Genomic DNA, 16,033 nt, shown 5'->3' with positions numbered 1-16,033 from the left:
CGCCGCTCTGTGAATGGCTAATGTGTCTGTCACGGTGAAGCCAATCAGACAAGACTGAGAGGTCTGGGAAAACAGAGGGCTGAAAGAGTTTGTGACAGAAAGAAAGGTGTGGAGACAAAGGCAAAGAAGGTACAATAATTTACTGAGCGCTCACCTTTTGTCTTCTATCTGATGCTGCTGAAATGCAGGTAGTTCATTTGAAATGCCCATGGTTGGCTGATCAAGGGTGAAAAATTGCTGCTGTTGATAAACTGACAGGCTCAGCTTCACATGTCAGCCTACTCACACCCATGCATGAACGGGGTGCACAATGGGGGCCCTTAAGCTATTGGTGTCATTTGTCTCTATCTTTTATTCCACCGAGATTTTCAGGAAAGGCTTCCCACTTGAAACTGTCTCACAGTTGTTTAAATCCTCATTGTTAGCTCTTTCTTCTGTTTGCTGCGTGATTAATTGTGCGCTTCTTATCTTGTGTGTTGACTTGCTCTGTTGTGCATGTGTGTGCGTGGTGGTAAATGGCTGGAGCGCTTTCATCAAACTGGAATATTTCTTGAGAAACAGCTCTAATGGGAGAATGATCTAAACTGGAGCTGTAGAGGTCAAATAGTAATAGGAGAGTATTGAAAAAATGTTTGCTGACCGTGGTGGAGGGAGTGGAAGATGAATGGATATTAAAATGATTAAAGCCTTTCATTTTTACATTTGAATCAACTTTTATACAACTTTATGTAGAATAGAAAGCAAACCAGGGCTGTGCAAAGTTTTAGCACCCTGAGGTAAATTTTAGTAAGGTTTCAGACCTTGGTTTTTCAGGACTGACTCATGAAAACCATTGTAAAGAAAGACCAGATGACACAAAAAAATTGAATCTCTAACTTTATAAACTTGTGAATCAGCAGCCATGTGCTTCTCAGGATTTTTTTGGAAATAATTAAATAACTGATGCCCTCAAAGCAATATAAACTTAAATTAACAGATGTACCGAAGAGTGGAAGATAAATAAATAAAAATATGAAAATAATTTGTCACATTTTTCTAATTAATTAATGTAAAAGTACCTATTGCTTAGAATTTCTTCCTCTCTTCTGTTCTTTTTGTACAGTAGCATTAGCTAGTTATGTTGCCAGGTAGTAGTTGACTATTCATGTCTCAGATAGGGATGCTAACTCTTGTAGCTTGGGTGGCACTTCTCTGGTAGTGAAGCTATGACCATCTGGTAAAATTTGTTAACAGCCAAACCCGGGAAGATGTGCAGGGAGTTTTCCCTTATTTGGCCATTATGCTCAACTGACTTGACAGCTCAAAGCAACAAGTACAAGAGTGGGAGCACTGCTCTCACTACATATGACCAAAGAATGCTCTAAACTGTCTTAGATATCTTGTTGAAAGGAATTTAAACCACAGGAAGAGCTGACGGAAGATTTTCATGATTTTGAAACCATGACTTTTTGAAGCTGGTACATCTTAAGACCGACTTATGGCTGTTTTTCATCTCACTGTTTTCTTAGTTTGCAGCACAGTTTGGAAATGACAACAAGTATGCTTAAGGTACAAAATAAAATCCCCTTTAAAACGGAGAACACTTTCTGAGAGAGCTGCTTCTAGGAATAAAAAGACTAAATCAAAACCTGTTTGACCATAAAAAATGTTAAAGTAAGATTTAGCAAACTGCAAAGCTGGTGCACTAGTCCACTGTTAAGCTCAAAAACCTGGACAAATATGACCTTCAAACAAGAGACATGAGAAAAATGAACATGCATGTGTCTTTACTACAAAATTAGGCATCGGGAGTTTGCAAATGAACACCGAAAGTAACCTGATCCTTTTGATGAACAGGTCCAGTGAACTGCAGCAGAAACTATAGGAATGTTTGGCCAAGAAATAAAAAAAAGAAAAGAAAAGTTCTCAAATCGTTAAAGCACTGGACTTATTTAATCATGCTGTAGGGCTTTGTTATAGATGAAAATTTCACCACATGAAGGAAAAATGGATTCAATTAAGTAACTTAGAAAGCAAACATCACCAGTTGATAAAAAAGCAGGATGGCTTCCACAATAGGATAGTGATTCTAACACACGTGGGAAATCAATATTAACGTGCTGTGACCTTGACAAACCCTACATATCATTAAAAATCTTTGAATAGACCTTAAAAGCATGTAAAATCCCCCCAAATTGTTAAGTTTGAGAGAACCAGAGGGCTTTTACTGGGAAAAATTATAAACCCCAGACAAAAAGTAAATGATAAATTTACAGGCTGGAATTACTGCAAAAGAAAATATTGCTGAGCACTTAGTATACAGGTGTCCAGCCAAGAATTTATCAATTTTGTCATTTTTACTTGTGTAGCCTGGACATTTTTTTTTTTTACTTGGATGGCTTTGACCTTGAGTTGCCCAAACCTTTTCCATAGCATTGTGCTTCCAACATTTATCATGTAATCTTTGGGTAAACCCCCAATGGCTGATAAATGAATTCTTGTCAAACATCTTTTTATCTTGTCTGGGGTGCACTGCTCCTTTAAGTTCAAGCAAAAATGCTCCTGATGATGACTCAGGTAGTTTAAAAAGAACATATTCCAGAGCTGCACAGGACATGGGCAACCATTTTAACAGGCTGCTTCTTAAATTTTGCACTTTTGCAAGCCAAGGTCTTCTCCCTAATAGCTTGCTGCAAAAGACTCTGGCACTCCCATCAGCAAAAGTGAGGCAGAGTAGAAGTGTGTGTTTTGTTCTGCAGTGAGCTCCCACAGACTCCCTGCAGTGTCCAAAGCACCGAGACTCAGAGGTAAATATTTTACAGTAGAGCTTCATTTTGTGTGCAGAAATGTTGTCTCCCTGCAAATGAGAGGTTCTCTTTTATTTAGCCATTATTTATTTATTCTCTTCTTCCTTAATATTTGTTGAGCCATGCCCTAAGCAGCTTTATGGAGCACTGTGGCAGATTTATAGCAGCCCAAACATGCATAGAAAGAAGCAGGTGCCTTATACTTTGTGGGAAGTAGAGAGAAATATATATATATATATATATATATATATATATAGAGAGAGAGAGAGAGAGAGAGAGACTTGGTATCCAGTTGAGGCCGGCCAGGCAATAAAATCAGAGCCGTAAGCAGAGAGATAAATCTGCAACAGTGCCGGGAAACACAGACCTTCTTTATCTCTTCCACTGTTGCAACCAGTGCGGGTCGAAGACAGCCTCCATCTTAGCTTGCTTTACACAACGCACACATGCAGGCAGATGTAAATCAAACACTTGTGTTACATAAGCTCAACAGAAGACTTTCAGCAGCAGGGATGAAAAGTAAAAAAAAAAAAAAATGCTGCAAAGACTTGACCACAAAGCATGCATGAAAAAGAGTAAAACAGACAACAAGACACTGAGGCATTAGAAGGGTTGTCTGTCAGATAAGAGTGATTTGATAAAAGCAATGAAGAAATGCAGGTGCAATATTAATAGAAAACTATGTTTTTTCTATGAGGGTGATTTGGTCAAGTTTTTCCTTCTTCTTTGTTTCTGTGTCCCATTCAGCCATACGGATGAAGTCTAACAATTTCTGTCACTCGTAGAAACAAATATCAAACTAGTGACTTGTCGGAGTCATCTCTCTGAGCTGGTTAATTTACATGAATGATGGAAACTGGCTGCTTACTTATTTGATTTTTTTTCCCCCAGTTAATAGTATTTTGTACTACACAGTTTAGCAGTTGTTAAAGGTTCTCACTGTATTGATATCATGTAACCAATTAGATGCAGTGACAAAACAGGATCAAACCACCAGGTTAAAATGTAAAGGGGGTTAACAAATATCAAATATGAGTTTAAATTATTGTATTAAAAACGCTTAAATTTGAGTATGATTACTTCGAACAGCATTGATATTCTACATACAGGTGTCTTTAAATGTACTAAACAAATATCAAAGCTAGGTGTAATAATAAAAGCTTGAAGAGGTACTATGTGGAGTCAAAAGGGTCGGCTCTTGTTGCTGAGCCGAGTCCAATTATCCAAATTTCGAAAAGAGCCATAATCCCCATCACTAAATCAAACCCCCTGTGTCACCCCTCAAGCATTTTCTCTGTGCTGTTCTCACCAGTCATGAGCCAAGATGAGGCTCTGATGTCATGATAATCTTGAGCAACAATCCCACTGTTTCACTGTATTATTGTATTAAGAAAAAAAAGTTGCATCCTTACTAAAATCAATACAATCTTCTAAAACATCAGAGAACCAGTGGGCCATTTTAAAAGGTGTGATTTTCAACAAATGTACACAATGGTGAAAGACCTAAACAAAAATGTACAATTAACACCAACTGCATTCATTAAGTGTTAGAGTAAAAGTACTTATTTCACAGAATATTCTTCTATTGTTCACTTTTTTGTAAAGTAACGTTGAGCCTGACAAGCTTTTGTTAGCTAATTCATTAGCAAGTTAACACTTTATTAGTCAGATACAAAAGCCAATTGTCATAGCTTGTTGCAAATGTTTGCTTAAAACTTTTACTTTACCTTAAGAGCCAAACCATGATTATCTGTATTTTTTACTTTTTTTTTAACAACTCACTTTATTTTTTGTTTAATGGGGGAAATGTTTATTGGATGTGGGCTCTTTTAGCTGTCGGACTGGCAGGTGGAGGAGATCAAGTGCAACCTGACGGTCTCTGTCTCTGACGTCTCATTAAAACAGTCTAAACCTCAGGAAAGGTTTGGCAATAAGGTTTTGAACCTGTGACTTTTTCAAACTGCTCAATATCATCATACACTTTTGTATCAGGAACAAAGTAGTCCTTAGGATTGTGTATTTTTGTCACAAATATTATTTTTGGGCAGCCCAGCATTTTACATATAGAATGTTTTGTAAGCTGGTTGAACTGCGTTTTACCCATCCAGTTACTCTTTTTGCCAGATTTTCTGCTGTCCCCCAGTGGTGAGTTGATGAAGTTCACCTCCAGTTCTTCCAGCATAGGTGGAGGATTTGTATCACTGAGTTTAAATTTGAGCCCATATGCTGGAATTGGTTTGATGGAACTACACAAAAATACACTAAGTGGCATATTACACATACTTCAGCAGCAAATTTAAAACAGACTCATGGACAAACAGACTCACTGGCCTGTCGTTGATTCCCTCTGGATGATTTGTTATGGATGCACCAGCGCAGTGAGTGTGCTTAAGGGATTCAGCTCATGCTTACGCAGCACTCCACTTTGAGCATCTCGCCAGCTCTCCCTCTTAATCACCCGAGCAGATATTTGCACACCCCTGCACTAGTAGGGGTGGATGGGTCACACACACGCTTGCAGCGCTTTCCTCTCAAACCATAGGATAATTGTAACTGATAGAGGATTTTACAGTCTCCCAAAGCCAGCAGATGTGTGCAGTCTTCTGGAAAAGAATAAGAATCCATTATTTCAGAGAGCAGGACCCAACAACAGAGGAGGGGCAGCACAAGGAAGACCCGTTTTGTAGCTATTGCACTTTGACATGAACCATGTGAGACTTTTTAATGGATGGATCACACCCCAATTTCCCAATTTAGAAAGTATTTCAGCAATATTTAATGGGAAATATCAATGAAAAGACAGACAATGTGGTTGTCTGTCATCTTCTCTAACAATGTGGAAATAAATGGTCTTGTTTAGTTTGAATGGATTTGGTGCCCTGCAACCAAGATGATTTATAGTTAGCTGTAAGGCAGAAAAATTGTTCTTTCAAGCCTTGAATAAATTGCGTTAACTTGTAAAGTTTTTGTTGCAGCTATCTAACATTAGAGCTGGCAGTAAGTAAGTTTAACCAATGCTACCATTGGATTTCAATCTGTTGCCTTTCTTCTAACAACGCCTCACAAACTAGCCCTTCATGAAGTCACTTCATTGTCAATCATTTCAACAGGACTTAAAAACTGGCTAAACGTCTCAGTTTTACATTATACAGTTACATTTACTAATATTGGCATGTGTTTCATGACTTCTATACGTTTATGAATCACATCAGTGACATTTATTGATCTATTACTGTCCACCTCTACCAAAAATATTTCCATTCTGTTTCTAACTAATTGAAATCACTTATTTTTATCCATCCTTTAACAGGCTATATATTAAGGCTGGATCTAAATATTTATAATTTGTGTAGTTTTGAGCAGGTGTTCAGCACTCAGTTTGGGGATTTATTAATATTTAAGATGTGAGGATAAATATATACAGTGTCTACTTTCAAATCAGGCACCTCTCTCTGGTCCTATTTATTCGTTACAGATGTGCACTTTGATAACTGTGGGCACTAAGGATCAGTAGTTCTTATTATACCATCTGCCTGGCTTTCCAGTAGACAGGCACCAACATAAAAAGATGTTGAACTCATGCAAACTTAGAGCAGGGCTGGGCAATGGAACAAACAATAGCTATTCCAAATGGGGCCAAAACTAAAGTGTGCTGCTGTCATGTTGAACAACTTCTATCTCAAAACTTTCCTAGCGGTTCATGAATATGTATCAACCTTTACACTGCCATCAGTTTCACATTGCATGAAACTGATGGCAAGTTGCATGATAAGTGCTACAGCTAATTGCTGCTGTTGCTGTTTGTGCTTACAAATAACCATAGGTTTCTCTTTAAACTCTTGAAACTGAAGTTGTTTTAAGACTAATTTCCTCTTGGCCTTGTTCAAACTAGTCATTAGCTCATCAATCCAGTCAGAATTAAACTCAATTTCTCAAAACTGAGGTCATTCAAAAGGCTATCTACAGCAGGAAAAATATTAACTGTTCATTACCTTTTCACAAAACCCCACCTTAGAAGATATAAACTATTTCTTTAAGATGACGCCTCACAAAACCTGTATCAGCGTCATGTTGCCAAGCTCCTGCTGCAGGCAGAGAAAATGGGTGATCTATAATTATCAGTTCAGCCAGTTATACCATAAAGTTCTTACAAACCACTGTCTCCTCAGTGAGTGCAGCACAGTTTGATAAAGATATCAGTTCAAATGAGATAAGAAACAAGAAGAAATTCTGAATGTGTCATGTGAATGTAACTTTAAATAAATATAAATAAAACTGAAACATATTCAGTTTACTGTAATTCAATTATCCTTGCATACCTTGATACACAAGGAGGATCATCAGATTTTATCAGAATCAAGATTATTATAGAAAATTATTCTATTTAAGTTGTCATATAACCCAGTCCTAACAAGAAAAATCTCCTCATTTTTGATAAAAGGTCTGCCTTCAACATTGACTTATGACTTGTATGGTGCATACTGTAGTTTTGCCAACTAGTGGGTGCAGGAGGTGAAACACAGTCATCCTTTAGTTTACCTTCCGGTTTTCCCAACAAGGTTTGGTCTATATTTGTAGTATTTTTAGGGGACTCTTTTTTTTCTTGCATGACAACAATACGTTCCTGCCATCCTGCCACATTTATGCTTTTTCTCTCTTCAGACAGTGACAGAAAGCAACAAGCAGTCTTCTTGGAAGCCAAAACACTGCATTCATTAACTTACTTCCAGACTAATCATTTTGTATGCAAATGCATGCATATAAAATCTGATTGCAACCTACTGACATGACACTGTTGCACTGACATTGTCATGCAACAGAAACAATAAGGCAATGTCTGTAATATTTAGAGACATTTTTCTGTCATTTGCATACTAAAAATCTTTTCCTGCTTTGTCATTCACTTGTAAAAAAGCCTTTGAAAAGTATAAACCTACTGACACAGAGCTGGCAGCACCTGCCTTCTTGTCTTTGATGCCTAACCTCCTGTCTGTGTCTGTGTACTCGCTTTTTCCCTGTATGATTCTACATCCTTTTATCCTTTACCTTTTCTTTTCTCTTCGCTGCAACACCCGCTGACCTCTGCTTGTGTGCTTGGAGATTTGAGGATCCTACAGAACTATACAATAGTGGGGACAATCTCAGGCTTGGACACCTAGCCGTGACAACAAATGCACCACCTTTCCACGGGGAAGGATGAAAGTGAAATTGACTTTGCTCCAGAGAGTTACTAAAGGTCACCGCTGAGCCACTTCATTAAAAATTACTCTCTGCCCTCTTCTGTCTGTCTTTCAGTCAGTATCTCAAACACACACATGCTCACATTTTACAGTTCCTCACAGTCCCTTTCACCTCCACTCTCGTCACATTATTTCTGTCAGCTCAGAGATGAATCACAGTAGTTATGCACTTGATGCTTGATTTTAATCTTTTTTATCTTTTTTAAAAAGTGTTGCACGTTCCAGCTGCATTTGTACATTTCCTAAATTTATTAAATGATCAATGCCTTTCTCAAGACTGGTTTTTAATAGACAACATATAGACTGCACCCTTACCTGACATTAATCACTGACAGAGTAAAAATATTAACTCGACCTCCCAACAAAAGAAAATTATAATAAATAACTTAGTTTGACACAATATGATACCTTTAATATGTATTTTTTTTTTTTGCATGTAAAAGGCTGTTTAAAACTATGCCAACTATAAGTATACTGTATACTTACAAAGCTAAGGAAAGTGGGGAACAGAGGGTGCTACAGCACCAAAGGATGCCAGAGGAAATGCATGTCTAAACACATAATTTAAAATAATAAGAAGAAACACATAAAAACAGGATTTGTTAGTGTTTCATTGGTTTTATTTCTAATTATATTTGATAATTATGAGCTTTTTAAATCTGATATATAAACTGGAAGCACTCGGAGAACGCAAACCTCTGCCAAGGCCACAGGGTCATAAAAAGTTGTGGGATCTGGATCGTGATCTGGATCACCACCAAAGTTTAATCACTTGTTTTCTGTGACAACTATTCCTGAAAATTTAATCAAAATCTGTTCATTAGTTTTTAAGCAATCTTGCAAACAGATGGACAGGCAGACAGATGGACAAACAAACCAACCAACACGACTGAAAACATAACCTCCTTGGCGGAGGTAATCAGCACACACACTTGCTCTCAGTGCCCCTCAACTAAAACATGCTCCCATCATTTTGTATATACACTGACACCGGCAACCACAACAGTAACTGCCATTTTTAACTGCAATCAAAATATCCTCAGTTGGTAGGTTTTGGTGTAGGAGGTCAATAAAAATATACTGAAGGATCGTTCAAATATTTTTTGTTGCTCATCCCAAAGGTTGCTCTCTGAATGTGTCGCCAAGTTTACCACAATCAGTTTCAAGAATATGCCAGTGTTTTGTTTTTAGTCTCTTTATTTATGTTTTATTGTATTATTTTGGTGCTATTTTATTCAAATTTTGAATATTCTATTGCTCTATTGAGAAAACTATGCAAACCTTTGTGGATTTATTTTCTGAAAAGATCGTATCTAGATAGGTGTTAAGTTTTTTTTGGTTTGTTTTGTTTTGCAGCTTTTTAAAAGTTTCTGGTTTATCCTTTGGTGCTCAAAATCTGACAAAGTCTCTGGTGTGTTATATTTTACAAGAAAATTCACAATAACATCAATATAACTTATCTCGTATTACAGTATCAGCATTTATGTTTTATTAACTACATCTTATTAATGTTGACTCTGGTAAAAATAGAACCAAAACAATAAAGCTGTATCGTTCTAATATTGTGTATGTAATAATGTAGATTTCTAATAATGCATCAGAATTTTCCATTTGCCATATGTTTATTTTTTCCAGTATCAATCTACAACAGTCATAACTCTTCTCTGACACAAAGTCATTATTATAAATAATAACATACAAAAGAATTTGAAAACTTTTTGGATGTAACACATGAATTAGTGCACATACTTTAGTATTTTTTGTTTTCCAAAGAGATAGATCACAGGTTTGCTCTATTGGCTGTAAATGTAGTTATGCTGATTTTTTTGTGATGAATGACACATTTATATAATAATAATGAAGGGATAAAAATCACACTCAGAAAGCCCTTAAAGGTCACCCTGCTGATATGTCATTGTACTTGTGCTGTCCCGCTGTAACCCGGCATTAAGTAACCATTGGTGACCAGCATGGTAAGTAGTGTGTCAGCAAAACAAAGTGAAATGTTTAAGTGGGTGAACATTCGTCATTAATCACTGAGTCTGGGGCTGAGGGCTGGAGACTGCAGAATGATAAATGAACTAACAGCCGCTACACATGCCTAACAGGAAAAAAAGAAGGGAAGAAAGGCAAAGAGGGAAAATACTCTAAAGTAGAGACAGAAGCAGCTTTACATAATGTTGACAATACCCAGCTGTGTATCACATACAGTGGTTTGCTTATTGCTGCCTTAAAATTCCTCACCACTGCCAGCAAGACTGAAAGAAAATAATTTTAAATTTGATACAATTTCACTCCAGGCTGTTTCTTTCTGCGTCACCAAGTTGACATTGAACTATATCTTTTTATCAATTTCTTAAACTCTGTTGTTTGATAGTTTCCTTTTTATCAACATAGACTTTTCCTGGTGGAGTGAGTTTTCCTCTTCAACATTCTGTATCTTCCTGCAAAATACTGGAGGGAAAAAGTCTGTCACTGCAAATCCATGCATTAATGATTATATAATACCAGATTTATGTAGTGGCTTAACAAAGTGACTGAACCGTTTTTATCTTTGTGACTCATTCAGTGTAAAGAAGGTTCAAACTTTCATTTATCAGAGAAAAAGGCAGCACCTGCAGCACATTAATTTTAAAAAGTAATAGTGGGTTAATAGTTAGACCAGTGAAAGAAGTACTGGTATAATTATTTGCTTTTTGTTCCTTTTTGTTTGACATGTCATTGGTCATCTGATGCAGCCCCTCCTGTTTTAGATGAACACACACAGATCCAGAGTCAGAAAACCTGGGTTAGGTTACCAGCTTTGTCATACCCCTACACACACTTACTCAATGTTAGGATTAGTTGAACTGGATTTTTCTTAAAGAAACCCAGGTAAGTTTTACCTGCTTTGTAAAGGGCCCAGGTCCTAGTTGCAAATACTCCCTGGTTTCCTTTAATTTCTGTTAGATCCATGTGCCATTTTTGGTTTGTTATCATGCAAGCATTTACAACAAACCGCTCTGCCTTTTGAATTTATTTTTAAATGATTTGCCATCAAAGCACTTTTGTTTAGTTGATGAAATACAGCCCATTAGACTCAAGGTAAAACTGCAGGGCTGCTTTTGGGACCTTTATTTTTGCAGTTACCAGTTTTGGTTTTCTCAGCCCTAAAAATAAATCTTTCACAAAAAAAAAAAAAACAGACACAAATATTCATTTGAAACCACTTAGGGTAAAATATCTCCAAACTAACATGAACAATAGCATGTCTCCTAAAGATGGATAGGTAGAAACTGTACATATTCATGCATTCATGTTTGTTCTTTCAGGGTCATTTTATTATTACTGTGCAATAATTTGGGAGGAATTCTGGGCATAGCTTTTATTTTCAAAGCAGAAAACCAAAACCCGTGACTTCTTATTTGATGTTGCAGACGTTAAGGATGTGTGTGTGTGTGTGTTTGTGTGTGCTGATGTACAGGTGATTGTCTGCTTTAGTCTTTGGAAGCGCTCTTTAGAAGATGTGAGGCAATGTGACTTGACATGACTGTCGGTTTTTGTTTCGGCTCGGTGTGTCAGGTCCATAACAAGGGCAACAGATCTGCTTCATGTCTGTCGAGCCTGAGCTCAGCTTTATGCTTACTGTCAGTGTGTGTATTCAATCAGTCAGTCATGTGTTTGTGCATCTTTGCCTGTGTGTGACTGCTGGTATTTGAAACGCAGCCTTCATGCAGGTGGTAATTGTGTTACGTCAGTAGCTGATGAGAGTTTCTCCGTGTTTAAGCAGTGAGCTGTCTTTAAACAGACGATTTGGTTGATGATAGCTTTTACCTTCTGCTTGTGATGCTCACGCTCTTTGACAGGTAATCAAAGGAAAGGAGCCCCCCACTCGTCCTCACATCACTCTATATTTGATACAACAAGGACAGACAGGAGGAGGAAGCAAGCATAATCAGACCTGTCTCCTTTTTTACAATATATCTGCTTTCAAAGTCTGCCCTTTCAGTCTTTTTCTGTTACTACATCCTCTGGGATTAAAATGGCAGCAAGAAGGTCAGAGAGCAACTTTAAATATACATTACACCCAAAAGAATGTCATAAAAATTGAGGTATTGACCCAATAAGCAGGAATATATAGGTGTGGAATAACAAAAAAAAATGAGGAAGGATGAATAAGTGAAAACCTAATGACAAGGACCTGCAGAGATTTGGGTGGGGAGGTAGGGAGGAAGGGGCTGGCACTGGAATGACATGCATGAACAGCAAAGTGAGCAGGGGAAAAGGCGGCTTTGCCATTCACTTTGAAGCTTGCTCCACTTCTGTCTCTCTTACATAACAGGAAAAAAAAAATGAAGAAAAACAAGTGCTAAAAAAAAAAACCTAGGCAGGGTGGAGAGAGAAAAAAGAGGCAAAATGGAGAGAACTTCTAAGCTACAGTAAATGCATGATGCAGTTAGCAACCATACTTTGCCAAACTCTAGTGTTGAAGGAGGGCTGTAAGTGTTTATTGGTGTAAAAATGAAGAAGACAAATAGCTTGTGAGGAGGAGGTCGGACAGAAAAAGATGAGAAGACAGTGGAGGAGAGGAGAGGGAACACACTGAATGTAGGACCCCCATGAATCTGTCTGGAATAACTATATTTGACTTTTACTTTGTTCGTGTTACATAAGCAGATCTTTCAATCTTCACTACTGGCAAGAAGAAACCAGCTGTTACCCCTCTTCATTAACTAAAGAAGACCCCTGGCCGGGGGCCACAACTTCAACCACCATTGAGAAACACTGTTGCACTTTAGCAAACACCTTTTCATCCACGCTGCCCTTTTTTTCTGCTTGGCTTTTGCTTTCAGATGACAATCAATCTTCATGTCACCATCGCCCACAGCGGTGATTGTTGCTATGGAGATCAGTATATCTGTGCTGCACTGCTGCCTCAGGGAGAGTGTATGCAAGCTTACATTGGTGCATGCGCTTGGATGTGTGCGTGTGTGCGTGGGTGTGCATCTTTCTGAGTCTGTGCGTACGGTTCATCTTTAATTGCCAGCCGCAATCTGCATCCTGAGCACAGCCAGTAATTCGAGAGGCCCAGCGTGTGGTAAATAGCTGGATTTCATTTACAAGTGTGTTAATGGACTGTTTCCGTCTTTGTCTTACTAGTTTCCATGTCCACCCCTCCTCCCCCCACTGCCTTTTTCTGCTGGTCTTTCTATGTCATTCATTTTCACAACCACACATGTGGATCTAAATATACTTCAGAGGAGAAAAACGGATGCACTATAGAAGTGGTCTGTGGGGAACAGCAGAGTTTTCTGAATATAAACATAGATAATTTAGGCAGAGGGGGTTACTGCTAAACAACGCCTTGGTTCTGTCTTTAAGAAATAGTTTCAGGGCTTGTCTTAGCCTTAGGTGATGTAGTAGTTCAAGTACATCTAGCTTATTTGATGGTTTTCCTGTTCGACAGTTTTGCCATTGTGTATAAAAGTGCTTAAAATGAAAAGCAAACTCTTGGTAAATTTGTAATAAAAAGCAAACCATTTTTTAATCTTTTTGAATGTCCTCCACCGAGTGATGAGGAAGAGCCTAATTTCCCTTAGCTATTTTAGCTTCTCCTTCCCATGTCTTCTATCTTTACTGCTGTCTCCTCCCAGCTTTTTCCTTCCTGCAATAACTACTCTCCTCAACTCCTACAATGTGTTATTAGTATTAAACACTGGAGGAAATAGGCACTTTAAATACTAGCCTTACTTTCTTAATACCTACTCTCTGTTGTAATTACCGCCCTTGAAACAAAAGAGAAAAAAAAACCTTTTGAGTTACTAGGCAATAAGCTTGCAGCTGGGACTGAGTGTTTTGTTTGCATGTGGGTGTATATATTGTTGCCTATATTGTTAAGCACATTAACAATAAGCACATTACAGATTTTTTTTAATTCTTTTTTTAATTGTTCTTTATCCGCCAAAGCAGCTATTTACATTTCCTTTGTTAAAAATGTAATTGTTTTTATATAACAGTTTTGGGTTTCTTTACTGACTTTTTCATGATATAAGTTGGCAGTGGGATTTGTATATACTCTTATGTAGTGCCACCACACATGGCATCGAAATCCGACATTTCTAATATTTTATTAGCAATGTCTTGTTTTTAAGGACAAAACTGGAATTACCCTGTGACAGCATTAGGCCTCTGGCTAAAAAAAACTGACTGATCTCCATGAAAAGCACAAACGAACCAGCTGAACCACTCAGTTGTTAACAGAAGGTCGTTCGGTTGTGAAACACATTGGATGAGAAGAATACAGCCACCTACTGGCCAATAACCTGCCTCTGCACAACACGCAAGCATGTATAAAGGTGCAGCAGTGTTTCAATAGCTTCAGTCATGTGTCTGTAATTTTATGTTAATTAGGATTGCTTTTGTGACTGACAATAGAAAAATCAAAATGAATCAATTAGTCAATGAGACCTTGATCCAGTATCGTTATCATTCCTTTGATATTTCATACAGTTTACAACATTAATATGGTCCTCCACTAGGAATGATGAAGCTCATGAGCTTTATTGACTTGGCCTAACAGGTTCCAGAGGGATACTTTCCACTTTTGATTTTGCTTAGATTTGTTTTAGAATGCAAAGCTGGCCACATCTCACCACTGCTCAAACCAAGGTAAAGTTGGCAGACATTACTTTGCAAGTGTACAACTTCATTTCATTGAGTTGCAACTATAATAATTTCCTTTCTAGCTTCTTTTTAATTTCTAATTCTAACCAGTGTTTTTTTTAATGGCATGCACTCTCCTGTTAGAGATACCATGACCTTTTGTGTGTTGGCAGTTTCCTGCGTGACCTTTAAGAGTGCGGCTGACTGAGAACAGATGTGGTTTGAGTGGAGTTTAATATGTTGCTAAAGTGGACTCCATCACTGATTCAACCAGAGTGGGCTATTACAACATTTTGTCCTGAACTGGAAAATGAGAAAATTACTCACCTTTTTACGTACATGCAAGTGTAGCCAAGCTCACAAGGACTTTTCTGACTTTGTCTTTCGTTCTTCAGCAAAGCGGGCCGACTGGATCGTTCCGTGTTTCACAAGTAATCTGTCACTTTCACTTTTTATTGGTATTCCTCCTCATCACTTTCTTTGCCACTCATCAGCTTTGGACTCCTGTCACTGATTTCTCTCTGCAGTTCCACTAGTCTTTCTTTTTCTTTGTTCTCTCTTTAGTGATTCAGTCTACCAGAGACAATATGTCAGATCCTTTTTAGTTTTTTTTTCTCTGCTGATGGTGAATAAGCAGCCATCACATAGGCTTTGACTGGCAAGCGTCATCTTAAACAAATTTATTAAATTCACTAATTTCTTGCTCAGCAATTTAAACTTGTTTACTTTCTTGTAAGTTACTTTCGTTGTTGTTCAAAAAAATATATATATAATTATATATTTTTTAGGCCTTTTATCCACTTTAGTTTCCAATTAATATTTTTGCATTTCTCATAAAAAAATTATTGTAAAACCTTTTTTAATACAACTTAACCTATTCATACAAGGACATTTTTAATATAGCCTTTGATAGTAATGGACATAGTCTTTATTTTGTGTATTTTGGTTCACTAAAAAAAGTTTGTCTATCCTTTCTTTGCCATTTCAGCTGATCTGGCTGCCTAATAGATTCACTCACAAGCACTGATGCAGAGGAAGCAATACAATCTGAGTTGAAGCTAATCAATTAGGTTTAGATGTCTCAGTGCAGCAGAGTTTTCTTTTATTTTTATTTATTGTGTAAAAGTCCTCCCAAAGTCCTCCCTTATATGTCAGCTCAGTTTATTGTGATGAGGTCTCCTTTTATGATCTTTATTCCCCAAATGTATAAATAAAAATTACAGACTGGCATCCAGGTAGAATCCATAAATACCCAGACAGATAAAAAGAGCAAGCTTACAGCACGGCTGTTTAGGGTGTGACATATAGAAAAATATATCCAATATCAATGACTATCTACTGAAAACAAAGCCAGGGGTTTAAAAA

The 16,033-nt window shown here is 37.5% G+C and overlaps 1 protein-coding gene across 4 annotated transcripts in view; it reads left to right on the top strand.

Moving 5' to 3' along the window:
• Nucleotides 1-16,033, top strand: part of il1rapl1a (interleukin 1 receptor accessory protein-like 1a) — a 183,461-nt gene that overhangs the window by 124,098 nt on the left and 43,330 nt on the right. The gene's annotated exons all lie outside the window — the stretch shown is intronic.

Source organism: Kryptolebias marmoratus, linkage group LG6, assembly GCF_001649575.2.
Source record: "Kryptolebias marmoratus isolate JLee-2015 linkage group LG6, ASM164957v2, whole genome shotgun sequence".
Classification (NCBI taxonomy): domain Eukaryota; kingdom Metazoa; phylum Chordata; class Actinopteri; order Cyprinodontiformes; family Rivulidae; genus Kryptolebias; species Kryptolebias marmoratus.
Note: the sequence above shows the minus strand (reverse complement) of the source record. Positions and strands in the feature narration are given on the sequence as shown.